At 33.1% G+C, this 14972-nt stretch overlaps 1 protein-coding gene across 27 annotated transcripts in view; it reads right to left on the bottom strand.

The window, feature by feature from the left end:
- LOC115952777 (putative disease resistance protein RGA4) overlaps window positions 1–14972 on the bottom strand; it is a 110908-nt gene that overhangs the window by 59419 nt on the left and 36517 nt on the right. The gene's annotated exons all lie outside the window — the stretch shown is intronic.

The raw sequence follows: 14972 nt of genomic DNA, 5'->3' as shown, positions 1-14972 counted from the left end.
AGAATCACATGTATATTTCCTCTGCGAAAATATGTTAATCTCATGGCACCTGTACCCTTCCTTTGCATTGATTAATCATTTAGTGGTCCTTAATTTTAGCTTTCAGATCACAAAAAAGGCTGACATACAGAACTAGTCAAAAATGCGTAATTGCCACACAATATGGATCTCTAAATATAATTAAAGAAGAAACTACCTTCAATTCAAACAACAACATCTTTAAAAAACTATCAAAAATTAGAAACAACTTCCGCTAATTTTTGTAACAAAATGCATGTCTTTTAGTGTTAAAAAAGAGTATACTTGAGGGCAAGTTCTAAAGAGTAGGACTATATCAAGCTACCCCTTCCTTGGTAAGATCAGTACTAGATAATAACCCTTAAATATTTCAAAATCCCAAAACATATAGAACCAGCCAATTAAACCATTAATTTATTAAATGTGTGGCACAATGTATTTAATTCACCATTCTAAATGATCTACAAGAAGAATTTTCATATTGGTTCCCATATAATCTTCTGGCAGTTGGAACAAAAATGATAAGGTAAGAATAGTTCAAAGGCTAGAATTTGCTTACCTCTGCATCGCTTTGCAGTGAATTACTCCATTTTTGGGATATTTAATCAAACTGCTTCTCTTACCTATCACATCTCAACCATCCTTACTCGTTCTACCTCTCTATGGCTTAAAAATTCCACAAACTCTATCCCTCATACTCATGTGGGGGGCCTACATGTTGGCCTCCTCTTCTTCGCAGTGATTAGAGAAAAGAACATGTGCAATGCTGCCCAATATTCAAACAACATCTGCACAACAAAATTTTAAGAACCAAATGGGCATTAGGAGGTAGACAAATAAACAAAACACCAACCACATAGATAATGAAAAGTTCCTATGTTATTAACCAAAGTTATTAATGTTTCTTTGAGCATTAATAATCCACAATAAAATAAAACTTAAAGAAGTAAGAAAAAGAGGGTATTCTGAAATCTGTTAGATAATTTACCATTGGATTTGTGCATGTCCAGACACACTAGATTAAATAAACCAACTAGACTCTATCTCATTTTATAGTTTTGACTTAAATGAATTCTCAGAAAACATTTGGAAAAAGAACAAATTATTCAGCTTTTTTGTCTCGACCCAGAAACTACATAATTCATTAGTTGTTTACCAATTACCCAATCACATTGTGCAAATCAATTTCTAGTATACATAAGAACATGTTTTAAGCTTATATCCATTTAAAAAAGATAACTCCTGCAATGTTAGTTGGCATGGTAGATACTCCCCTCAAGTGGTATAAGTTTTTCTCTATTTCTACAATTGTCCGCAATGCAACCAAGTACATCACCATAACATAAAGTCAAATGTAGGTACAAAGATATAAAGGCTATCCTTTCTTCTCCAAATATGTGAAGTCATATATGCAATAGCAGCCTTTGAACATACAGAAACGAAACAAAACAAAAAGAGATTTCCAGAAATCTTTTTTAAGAGAAAGAAGATGATTACCATCGAGTTCACTACTTGTTACACAATTTCCAGGCCAAAAAGTTTTGAACAGGGCAGGATTGTCACTGGCTTAATTTGTTTTGTGTGAGAAGTCAAATGATTGAGAAGTTAAATATGTAGTTGGATTCCACTCTTATTTTCTTTCCCTCCTATTCTCGTGTTTTTGCTGCCTCCTGTTCACACAGGGACTCCACGGCCAAAATTCAAGAAGCAAGGGCCATAGCTTTAGCAGAGAGAGAAAGTGCCACATTACCAACCATTGGAAAAACCAAAAGTTCATAAACTTGGATTTTGTTTTGAGCAGAACAACCTATATTATAAAAATGGGTAAAGTAAGAAAAATAACAGTATCCTCTAATCTTAATTGGTATTCAAGCAAAAAGAAAAATCTTAATTGGTAATTTTCAATTGAGTAATAGATAAAAATGCAATCCAATCTACCTTTGAATCTGTGCATTAATGAACAAATTAGATTCATTCAGTCATTGACTCATTCTCTCATTCTTCTTTGACTTCAAAGTCAGTCTTCTCATCAATGATTCAACATGTAAATAAAGGATTATGTGTGTACTGAAAGAAAGAATTTTGTTTTAGTAGGACAACAATAAGAAGCATATCACAATCAAATGATGGAAATCTTTTACCTTCCAAATATTTGGAGATGAGGAACAGGCTCCAGCAGTAGAAGGCCGCAGCAAGATCCAAGCAAATTAAAAAACTTGCAAATAAGAAGATCCAGAAGTCAGGTGGTTTGAGCATTAGTAGCCTGACTTATAAAAAAAGAGGTGGGGGGAAAGGTATGAAAAATGATAGATACCTAAAAATCTTATTGGTTTATATATATAAAATTGAGACAAGAAATGCAATTTGGATGGAGATTTTTATATATTAGATCATTGACCTTGGAATTGTGCATGTCTTGATACACTAGACTCAAAATCATTTATGCTTTTGACTTAGACGAATTCTCAAAACAAAATTTGAGAAAAAGAGGAATTTATTCAACCAAATTATATATTATTACATTGTATAACCTATGTAAGCCATTAGTTATTAGTATTACTAGTTACTAAAATGACATTGTGCAATAAGAACATGTCGAAAGCTTATATATAAGGGACAACTGTGACTGAACATAATACCTTAATATAAGCAAAGTCTTGTAGTGTTAGACTGTTAGTTGGTATGGTACTCCAAGTGTTAAAAATATCTTCTCCATTTTTGTAATTATCAGCAAAGCAACCAAATACATCACCTTCTTAACTAATTTTTAGGTACAAAGATGTAAATTTTTAGGAGAAGAAAATCAAGTTACATTATCCTTTTCTTCTCCATATATATGAAGAAACCATGCACTCAACTAAAGTCCTTTGGAAATACAGTAAAAAAACAGAATATAAGGAGAATTACTAAATGCAAATAAAAAAGAAAAAATGATTACAACTGAGTTTACAAATTTGGCACAATTTGAACAAGGTCTGAATTTTAAGTTATGTTTGTTCCTTGCCGTAATCCATAATAATTAAAAAAAAACTAATAAAAACCCCTAGATACTTAAAAATATAAAGGAATTTCGAAATTTACCACAAACAAATGTGTAAGCTCAAGTCACACAGATTAGGAGTTATAAGAAAGATTGCATGCTTAGATGAACTGTCATCTACAGAGGAAACAATAGCTAAAATATCATATTAAATATTGACCAATTTCCATAGAATTTTATCATTTTGCTCAAAAGTCTTACAACTTACCTCTATTTGCTTTGCCATTAAACCCAAAACAATGGCTCTCTGTAAGACATTGAGGCAAATAGTCTCCAAACTGAGGATAGAGGCCCTTACCATGTTAACTACAAAACATAATGCAACAGTCATCAACAGGGAAGAAAAAGAAATAAATCAATAAGAGATGTATGAGATTATCTATGGCTATGCTGACCAAAATAAGAGTAGTTAAACAAAACCATTCTAATACATGAACAACTCCAGTAAATATATATGCAAAGGATGAAGCTCCTGCTTAAGACAAATTAATAGAAAGTTCATGACAGTAAGGTCAGGGGGGAAGACAGGCAAGAAGGGAAAAGGAGTGAACTATTAAACACAATTAAATAACAAAGGGAGTAGTAGAGTAGAGAGAGGAAAGTAAATGAAGTTGTATTATGGTGTTTGCCCTCTTCTCATTAGATATTAATGTTAAATAGAAATAAAAATTTGACATTTTGGCATTGCACTAATGAATTTTTCTTGCCTTCTTCAAGGAAGTATGAAATGCTTGAATCTGAAAAATAATAAGACAAAAAAAAGACTAGATTTTACTCTAAAGACAAAGTATCAGCGATTTAAAAAATACTATAAGCCTAGCTAGCTGGTAGAACTTTACCAGAAGAATTAGCATGGATTATATTAAGCTTTAAAATATGTAAAACTTGAGAATATCAAGCTCTAAGGCCAAAAATAATATGAAAAAAAAAAAAATTTGAATACAAGAATAAATAACTATATGCACAAAGTTGACCTAAAGTAAAGTCATTAAAATAAGGAACAACTTCCACTAATTTTTGTAAGAATATGCATGTCATCTAGTATTAAAAAAGATTATACTCAAGGGCAGCAGCTAAAGAGTAGGATTGCATACAAGCCACCCCTCCAGAGGTGAGATCAACATATAGAATCAGCCAATTAAACCATTAGTTTATTAAATGTGTGACATTGCCTCCATCAGAAATGGATTCATGAGTGTGGGGCATATTGTATTTAATTTCCTATCTAAATGACCTACGGAAGAATGCTGAGATTGATACCTATATAATCTTTTGGCAGTTGGCACAAAAATAATATGGTAAGAATAATTATAAGGCTAGAATTTGCTCACCTTTGCATCACTTTGCAGCAAATTACTCCACCTTTGGGAAATTTAATCAAACTGCCTCTCTTACCCTTCACAGCTCAACCATTCTTACCCCTTTTACCTCTCTTTGGACTAAAACCTCCATACACTCTATCCATCCATTATGCAGATCGCCCCCTCTGCTTTCCAGTGATTACAAAAAAGAACAAGCGTAATGTTGCCCAATGTTCGAACAGAGACTGCACAACCAAAAGTTAAGAAGCAAAGGCTATTTCTTTAGGAGGTAGAGAAATAGAAAAAATTTCAAAGACATAGAAAATGAAAAGAACAAAGATGTCATTATCAAGTCTTCATTAGAATTCTAGTGAAATGACAAACCTTAATTGGTAATATTTAATTAACTAACAGATAAGAATTCAATTCAATCCAATCTACTTTAAGATTTGTGCATGTACGAAAAATTAGACTTTGTTAAGTCATTCTTGTGTTCTTCTGACTTTTCTTTTTTTTTTAATAAATATTCTTGTGTTCTTCTGACTTAAAAAAGTCAAGTCTTCACACCAACATGTGAGGAAGCAAACAAATATTCTCCCAAAAAAAAAAAAAAAAAAAAAAACCCAAAATACCTTTATAGTAAGCTGATTCCCTGGAGTGTTAGTTTCCTGGTCATATTCCTCCCTTCAAAATTCTACCAAATTTACTACGATTCTGCAATTAGCAACTATATATGTCATTTCACTAGCACAAGCTTAGATACAATGATAAAAATCATTAGAATAAAAGAACAAATAGAAGAATTTACTGTTATTCCTTTATATTCTCCTAATAATTTGAAGAAATCATGCATCTAAATAATTTTTCCTACCAGTGACAACATGTAAAATTTTAAGCCAGAATTTTTTGAATTATCCTTATAAGAAAACACTCAAACTTTGACTTTGAAATTGGATAATACTTTTTGCGTCACTGAAAAGCACTAGATTATTCCCACCCACTCTTATATGTAAGATGTTAAGGCAAACATAAAAGTCCTTGCGATCATTTTCAACAATTTCCTTTTTACCAACTGCATCCTTGAGTTGGTTTGAAAAAAAAAAAAAAAAAAAAGAGGGCCCCCTGACACTAGCATCCTTCCTTTGAAATTTTAGATTCCAAAGCACAAAAAGGGCTGAAATATAGAGCTAGTCTAAAGTGCAAAATTACATACTACATGCATTTTTGGTTAAAATTACAAAAGAAACTACCTTCAAAACAGTAATTTCTATATGAAACTAATAAAAATGAGGAACAATTTCCACTCATTTTTGTAAGAAAATGCATGTCATTTAGTGTTAGAAAAGATTATACTCAACGGCAAGTGCTAAAGAGTAGGACTGCATACAAGCCACCCCGCCATAGGTGAGATCAACATTTAGAATCAGACAATTAAACCATCAATTTATTAATGTGTGACCTTACCTCCATCAGAAATGGATTCATGAGTCTGGGGCATATCGTATTTAATTCATTATCTAAATGATCTACAGGAAAAATGTTGATGTTGATACCTATATTATCTTTTGGCAGTTGGCACAAAAATGATATGGTAAGAATGATTAAAATGCAAGAATTTGCTTACCACTGCATCAGTTTGCTGCAAATTACACTTGCCTTTGGGACATTTAATCAAACTGCCTCTCTCATCCATCATAGCTCAACCATCCTTACTCCTTTTACCTCTCTTTGGCCTAAAAACTCCATACACTCTATCCATCCATTATGCTAATTGCCCCCTATGCTTTCTAGTGATTACAAAAAAGAAACGTGTGTATGGTTGCCCAATGTTCGAACAGAGACTGCAAAACCAGAAGTTAAGAAGCAAAGGCTGTGTCTTTAGCAGGTAGAGAAATAGAAAAAAATTTCAACAACATAGAAAATGAAAATATGCTCAACTCTTAATTGGTATTAAAATGAAATGTAAAACCTTAATTAGTAATTTTAAATTGAGTAACAGATAAAAATTCAATCCAGTCTACCTTAAAATTTGTGCATGTACGAAAAATTAGACTTGTTCAATCATTCTTGTGTTCTTCTGACTTTAAAAAGTCAGTCTTCACACCAACATTTGAGGAAGCAAACAAATATTCCCCCCAAAAAAACAAACAAATTAACCACTAAAATACCTTTATTGTAAGCTGATTCCATGTGTTGTTAGTTGCCTGGTCACGCTCCTCCCTTCAAAATTCTATCAAATTTGCTATGATTCTGCAATTATTAAGAAGCAACAATATATGTCATTTCATCAACACAAGCTTAGATACAACAATATAAATCATTAGAATAAAAGAACAAATGAAAAAATTTACAATTATCCCTTTTTATTCTCAAATAATTTGAAGAAATCATGCATCTAATAAAAGTTTTGAGGAAAAAAAAAAAGGTAAAGGGAAATTTTTATTTTATTTTTTTAAAAGGATGATTAACATTGAGTCCAAGACTCTGCTTGCCTTAATTTTGAGGCCATATAGTTATTTTCTATAGATTAGTCGTTCAAAATGAGGATTTTTAAATCAATCTTATAGACCCAGAAAAAGAGAGCGAACCAACAAAATACCTGTCAAATAAGCTGATTCCTGTTGTGGTATTTGCTAGGTTAAGTCCTCATCTTCACAAACTGACTCAGATTCTGTAATAATTAAGAAGCAACCATGCAAACATCATATTATCAACATGCTCTTAGGTACAAAGATATAAATCATTAGAATTAAAAGAAAGAAAAAAAAAAGGATGGATTACATTATCCTAATTTTTCTTGTTCAAATTACATTGTGAAGAAATCATGTGTCTAATCAACATTTTATAGACAGAAAAAAGAAAAAGAAGACCGAAAAGAAAGAAAGAAAGTTTTAAATTGGCTCGGTTCTGCATAAGAAAAGAAGTTGAATAGTTTTAGAAGTTGTCCAAAATATAAAAACCTTGAAAAACCAGTAGTTGATTTTAAATTTGGGATTAAAAGATAGATAAAATGCATACCTGAAGAAATTGTTACTTCTTGCTGGTTCCGCCAATCCATAATTACGCTTGGGACATTGGCAATGATGGGCCAATCTTCACCTATTTGCCTCTCGCATCTTTGCCGTAAAAGGAGACAATCATAAATTCGCAACTCTTTTAAAGAGGTGAGATTGCGAATCTCTTGAGGAAGTGATGTCAGATTGGGACATCCCCAGATTTCAAGGGTTTGTAGTGATGTGAGGCTGCCTATCCAATGGAGAGAACCCAGTCCATAGCACCATCTTATATCGAGTTGCCGTAGAGAAATGAGGTTCCGCAGCCCCTTCACTGGAAGAGATTCAAAATCGTTAATCTTCTCTAATTCCAAAACCTGTAATTGAGAGAGAGGAAAGTAGGTTGATGTGGTTGCTGCTCCCATTTTCATTCTCTGCTCCAATACCTCCTCAATATCAGGCTTTCTTTCAAATATGGAAACGGGGGCATGGAAGTTACGTTAGGGTATCTGTTAACTTAAGAGAAGATAAGGATGGGAAGAATGGTGTTTTTGAAGAAGAAGAAGAAGAAGAAGAAGAGGAACCACCCAACACGTTCCTAACACTGTCTTCATCTATCCATATGTATTCAAGTGCTTCCATATATTGAAGAGTGACAGACTTGAGAAAAGGGAGTTGATTTAACGGTGGGAGGTGCTGCAACTTTTATTATTATATAACTGAAAATGAACAAGATTAGTGAGAGAAGAGACCCAACTTGGAATTCTCCCACCCATATAATACACCAATTCCAACGTTTTAAGATTTGGATGTGGCTGGAGCCTTATCCTTTAAATTTGCTTCTTTACATTCCCGCACCTCATCTTTCCCATATCCTAGATTTTCAATTCTTAAATTTCCTCCCAGGTTGCGGAGTTCATTCAATTGACTTGGCCCATTGGATTCGGCCTTTTTTTTCTTATACAAACCTCAATAGCCTTTTTCCACTTGGCCCCTGGAACCTTCCATTCTCACAACAACCCCTGGTAGTATTGTCTCAAGATAAGTATGGTGTTCGATTTTAAAGGGCATTATTTGTCATTTGGTCGCTGCAACCTGTAATATCAACAAACCTGAGATTGACCAACTTTTTAGTGCCCCTGGGTAATCCTCTAAGCGAACCACAATCTTGTAGTATTAGCGTTTGCAAATTCAGCATCTTAGTAATGGAATTAGGAAGAATTTTAATATGTTCTCAAAAAAAAAAAAAAAAGAATTTTAATATTATAATTTCTAGAAAGATTAAGGTATCTTAAATGCTTTAATTTTCCAATTGAATGTGGCACTATAAGTAATCCTAGATTACTCAAATCCAACACGCGTAAATACTTAAAATTTGAAATGAGTGCATCACAAGTTAAGTTACCTAAGTTCCCACCTACACTAGATGCTAAAATTGTGTATCTTCCTTCCATTAGGTATGGGAATTCAAAAGTGCATTGATGAATTCACAAGATTAGATGATACATGAAGAAATTTTTCGATAATATTTTCTCCACTTGAATTTAATATGGCACTTTCCGATCTAGACACAAGACTTGTAAGATCGTGCATGAGATCATGCATCTTACACGATTCTATATTACCCAATTTATCATTTTTTACATCGTGGAAAAGTGACCTTCAAAGTAATTCCATAAAATATTTTCTACCAACATCCTCAAAACGCCGCCTTAGACCTACTAACACAATAAATCCTTGTGCTGCCCAAAGATTAATAAGTGTATATACACTAATCCTATTATCTTTTGGAAATAATTGACAATAAGCAAAACATTGTTTCAAGTGTGATGGAAGATAATCATAACTCAACCTAAGAGTTGATGAGATCTTATTTTCTTGTTGACCTATTTTTAAGAGTTCATTATCTAAAAAGGATTGCCACTCAATCTCAGAAGTATTAAGGTACAATAGGCTTCCTATTGTTCTTATAGCGAGAGGCAATCCATCACACTTTTCAACAATCTTCCTTCCAATTGCTACTAAGGCTTTATTTTTTTGTTCTTGACCTTGTTCAAATGCCACTTCTACAAACAAACTCCAAGCCTTTTCTTCAGGTAGGCCTCTTAGAGCATGCCACGAAGTCGCACCTATTATCCTCGCCACACTTTCTGAGCGAGTAGTTACCAGTATCCTACTTCCCCTTGTACCAACCATTAACAAATTTCTCAAGAGAAGCCATTCGCTACTGTCCTCATTCCACAAATCGTCCAAGACAATCAAGTATTTTTTTTCCATTAAGTTTTTCTCGAAGCTTATTTTGCAAGATCTCAAGGCTTTCTTCATGCTTCCTCAGCTGTTCTAGAATTTCTCTCTCAAGGCTTTCTTCATGTTTCCTCTCTGGCAACAGTTCTAAAATTTCTTTAACAATTCGTTTTACGTCAAAGATATCAGAGATACAAACCCAAAGTTTTATCTCAAATTTTTTTTGAACATTGTCATCATTTTATACTAGTTGAGCTAGTGTTGTCTTGCCCATTCCTCCGATACCAACAATTGGAACGATAGAAATATTCTTTACAAAATTGTCATCAAAAAGACGTTCCATAATCTCTTTCCTATCATTCTCTCTCCCAATAACTTCATCTTCGAGTACAAAAGAGTAAGTTTCTCTACTCCTATTCATGACTTGTGGCTCAACCAAGCTTTGACTAAAGTGAAAATCATCTTTATCTTTTGCAATGGCATTTAGTCTCTCCCTAATTGCTTTTATTTCATGACCCATCTTGGGACTAAAAGCAAGCAGGTTTGAACATGAAGAGAAAAGGCGTACCTTCTTTGTCATCACTTTGTAGTGCAATACTTGGGTGGAGAAATCATCCAGCAAGTCATCAGCATCATGGAGGAGATCTTTGAGCTTACTGAGCCAGTCTTTGATCTGATGGCTATGAGAACTCTGCTTTTCTGCATCTAGAATCACAGCATGGATTGTGGAGACTGTGTTGGTCAGATATTCAATCTCAGTTTCGACACTAGAGGCCAGTTTGACCTCTTGGACAATGAGAGAGCCCAGTGCATTAATGACTTTCCCTGCAAGATCGAACAAAGCTCCTTCCGTCATAGTTTCTCTTTCTTTCAGGAATAGTAGATGAGTTTGTGGAATAATGGTAAAAGTGATGAGAGATAGCTGTAGCTGTGCCCAGCTTTTAGAGCAGCCATTGAAGACCAAGTCCACGCGGTTTTCCATACCGGCGTACGAGTCCAAATCTTCTGTCTCATCAATTGTGCTCCACTTTATACTCCACCAATAAAATTTGGACAACTGACCTCTCTCATTAAATGAGATAACTCTGACTTTAACACTCACGTTAACGTTAAAACCCCTTTCTTTTTCTCTCTTTTTTTTTTTTTTTTCTCTTTCGCAGTTTTTCTTCTTCTCTCTGTTTCCAGCTTTTGGCTTCTTCTTTTTTCTTCTTCTCCATGTGGTTGACGTTAACAAGGAGTCCAATGAGTTTTGTCTATTGAGAAGCAAAACCCATGTCACTTGCTTTGCATTCTTGCCTCTACTTTTCTTTACAAGCCTGAAGGCAGAGAGACTGGACCATCAATCTCCACAACTGAGAAATTTGGGTTCTCCATTGTGACTACCACTGGGTTTCCTTTGCAGGTATCTTTTGCCCACCAGTTAGAAAAGTCCAATCTTGAAGCCATTAAAGTTTGGAACTTGGAACCTCAAACTGAAAAAGTAACACAAAAATTAAAAACCTTTGAAGAAAAAAAATTTCAGAATCCAGATCTCAAAATTGAGAAATGAGCAAAACCCATTTGAGAAACCAACTAAGAATATAGAAACCAATAGGAGCAGATGAACACTTGAAGATGAAGATGACGTGAGGATGTGTCTGTAAGTCTGTAACTGGGGTGAAGAGGATGAAGATGAATGTATGAGACGTCAACCACATAGAGAATAGAAAAAAAGAACCCTTGAAAGCCTTGAAGGTTGTGAAGAGTCCAAATCAAAAACAAAAGCTGGGGCAAGAGACAAAACTCATTGGACTCCTTTGTTAACGTCAACCACATGGAGAAAGAGGAAAAAAAAAGATACCAAAAGCTAGAGAAAGAGAGAAGAACAAAAGCTGTGGAGAAAAAAAAAAAAAAAAAAAGAGAAAATAAAAGGATTTTAACGTTAACGTTAATAACGTGAGTATTAAAGTCAGAGTTATCTCATTTAATGAGAGAGGTCAGTTGTCCAAATTTTATTGGTGGAGCATAAAGTGGAGCACAATGATAGAAGATTTGGACTCCCGACGTACCAACATATCAAGATTTGACTACAAAAAATAAGGTTTTTGCGGCATAGTTTTTGCAGCAACAAAAAAATTTTGTCACAATAAATCCATATAAGAAGAAGCTGGAAACCGGCCCAATCTACTTTTTTAAAATTTAAAGAAGCCCAATAATATAGTAATAATACTATGGAGAAAAGAAATTATTTGATTCCGTAAACATTCATTATATATGCCTACATTTTCTCAACCAAAAAAAAAACAAAAAATTATATATGCCTATATTTTTTATAACAAACTTTCTTTTTGGTTGAGATTTTTTTTATATATTGGAGTATTCTTTTATTTTATTTTTTAAAAAAAGGCTGTTTAGAAGCACAACTATATGTCTATAAAAAAAATGTGAGTTTTTCAGAGTTTTATTTATCCAAAATAAATAAATTAACTAGCTAATAATTCATAAAATACACTATAAATACTTTATCTAAGTTTTACCCTATAAAAATATACCTATATTCTTTAGATTTGATTGTGTAAGTTTATAATAAATTCAGTAGAAATTAAATTATTACTTTTTATTTATTAGTAATATAAATAGTAAAAAGACCCCAATGTTTTAAAAAATAATCAATTTATATGTGTATAATAGATGCAAAAAGAATTTGCAATTAGATGATCACATAACATGCCGCTTGAGGCTAGATCCATTTACAACTTAACTTTGAAACTGACATCAAAACTGAGAAACTTCAACTATGATTTCAAGAAAATTTCTTCACATTTGTTTAACCCACCAAAAACAGGGGAAATAAGAAAGAAAGAAAGAAATTTTCTCCATCAGCTGAGACATGTATTATATTTGATATCACAGTTCACTTAACCATGGGTTTCACTGATGATTAATATAGATACAATGGGAGCTCTGCTTTATTATATACTCAAAATAGAGCATCTTACAGTTGACAACAGAGGCAAAAATGAAATCTAACCAACGGTCAGAAATAAAAAACAGTAACAAAAACTATACTGTCAACAGTTCAATTTTGGGTTAGTTGTAGTGTTTTAGGGGCATAGAGAGAAAGCATAATATTATTAATATAAATTGGGGGCTAGGGTTTGGATACTTTGGAATTAGAATCGCGCCAAACAGGCTTTGATTCAAAATAGATCCTTGGCTTAAAAAAGCAGAAGGTGTGGATTTCGTTATTTCTCATTTTCTTCATCTTGCTCTGCATTTCCTGGTTCATTTGTGTTTTAGGTCTAGTCACAAGCTTTAGCATGATTCAATTTTGTGTATAATTTTTTTTTTTTTTATATATATATATATATTAAAATTGATGCAGTGGAATTGAATGACATTGAAATAGTTTTCATTTGGCAATGTGTGGTTTTCAGTATTCTTAGGTTTTTGAGTATTATTTAGATGGGTGGTTGTGAATTTTGCTTTTATAGAACTTGCTTGTATTATAATATTGAGATGTGTTGTTGTAAAATTGTGAACTTGGTAGTTTGTATTATGTTGTGGAGATTTGAATTGGCTTATTATCTTCTGTCTTTGGATAAATTATGTGTTTATTGTCTTTTTTTTTTGGGTTGAATAGGCCCTGTTAAGTAAGGGGGTGTTTGGTAGAGTAGTTTGAGAAAAGTTGTTTGTAGTTTTTTGAAAAACGTGTGAGTGAAAAAGTATGAGGAAATATGTGTAATATTGTTTAAAATGTAAAAATGTGAGTTTGAGATGCAAGACCAAACAGGCCCTAAATGATTGGGTGGTTGAGGGTGAGACAATTGTGTTGGTAACCCATCAAATGCAAGTAATGTAACAAAGCCTTGATCATTTTTTCTATATGCTTGTATGATGTTTGAGAAACAGAGTTATTGAGGTTAAAAGACGTGATAATTAGTGACGTTCAATGTGTGACCTGCATTTATTTACATGGGTTTCATATATCTACATGTATAGAGATCTTCTACTCTTAATTGTAAGTTTTGGTTTTGGGAAAGAACCACTTTAAGCAGTCCAAGAATGCAATTGTTTTATTCAAAAGAATGATAGATGTTGTGCTGTTGTTGGAGGCGTGACGGATGCTTTGATTGATTTGGTGTGTCATTACCAAGCTCAAATATACATCATAGATTCAAATTAGTTTCGTTATAGTTATCATTGAGGGAACACCATAGATTCAAATAAGTTTTCTTTTCAAAGTTTCCATCTCCTTAAGTAAAAATAAATAAATATAAAAAAGAACCTCCAAGCATAAATCTATATCTATATATTACTAAAAACTGAAGCGTAGCAATTAATGTTGTCACGCTCATGTTGAGCCACATCAGCAGCCACATCATCATTTTCTGTTTCCAATTTTTCTTATATATTTTTTTAAAACATTTTCTCATTTTAGTTGACTTAAAAACTCCATTATTTAAAAATTAAAATATCTTTTAACCATTATTTTTATTATTAATTTTCCAAAACTCTTTCTCCCTTTTACCTCTTCATCTCTCCACTACTTTCTACCTTAATGTCATTCTTTCTTTACCTTTTTATTTTCCTTTATTTTGATTCTTCTTATTCTCAACATCTTACTATAAATTTGACATTTTCTTTTTCATTCTATGCATATTTTTCTCACACAAAAAAGGTTACTTCTCTCTCTCTCTCTCTCTCTTTCTCTCTCTCTCTCTCTCTCTCTCTCTCTCAATTCGTTTTTCATTTTTTGTTTGATTTTTATTTTTATTTTTATTGCATCAATTCTTTAGGTTGATGAATTTTTGTGCTAATTAGAATTCCCCTAGTCAGGTTAGGGCATCCTTCAATATCTAATTTGTTAAATATAAATATATTAGCAACGTGATGTGTTATATCATGTTGTGAATCGTAGAGTGGATGCGGAAGGAGAAGTATAGAAGAGAAACACTGAGAACACGAGGGTTACGTGGTTCAGTCTTGACGGCTTACATCCACGGAGGAATCCCTTAAGGGCTACATCTTTATTGTATGAGAGTGTAGTACAATAACCTGTGTTACAATGAACCCTAACATGAGTATATATAAGTGACTAAACCCTAGACTACTAGTACAAGCAGGAATGGGCTTGGGCTTATTACATTGGGTTAATATGTCTAATATATATCTCTAACACCCTCCCTCAAACTCAAGGCGGAAGCTCGATGAAGGCTTGAGGTTGGATAAGCATGAGAAGATCACTTAGAGATGCCTTGAAGAATGCCTTTGAAGAAACCATAATGAAGAATGTGCCAATTGAACAATTTCGAAGTCTCAAATGCAGAAACGGAGCCCAAAATCGAAATCTACGCGAAAAACTGAGCAAGATAGGCCATTTTGGAAATTTTGACT

Source organism: Quercus lobata, chromosome 7 (genome assembly GCF_001633185.2).
Source record: "Quercus lobata isolate SW786 chromosome 7, ValleyOak3.0 Primary Assembly, whole genome shotgun sequence".
In the NCBI taxonomy this organism is placed as follows: domain Eukaryota; kingdom Viridiplantae; phylum Streptophyta; class Magnoliopsida; order Fagales; family Fagaceae; genus Quercus; species Quercus lobata.
Note: the sequence above shows the minus strand (reverse complement) of the source record. Positions and strands in the feature narration are given on the sequence as shown.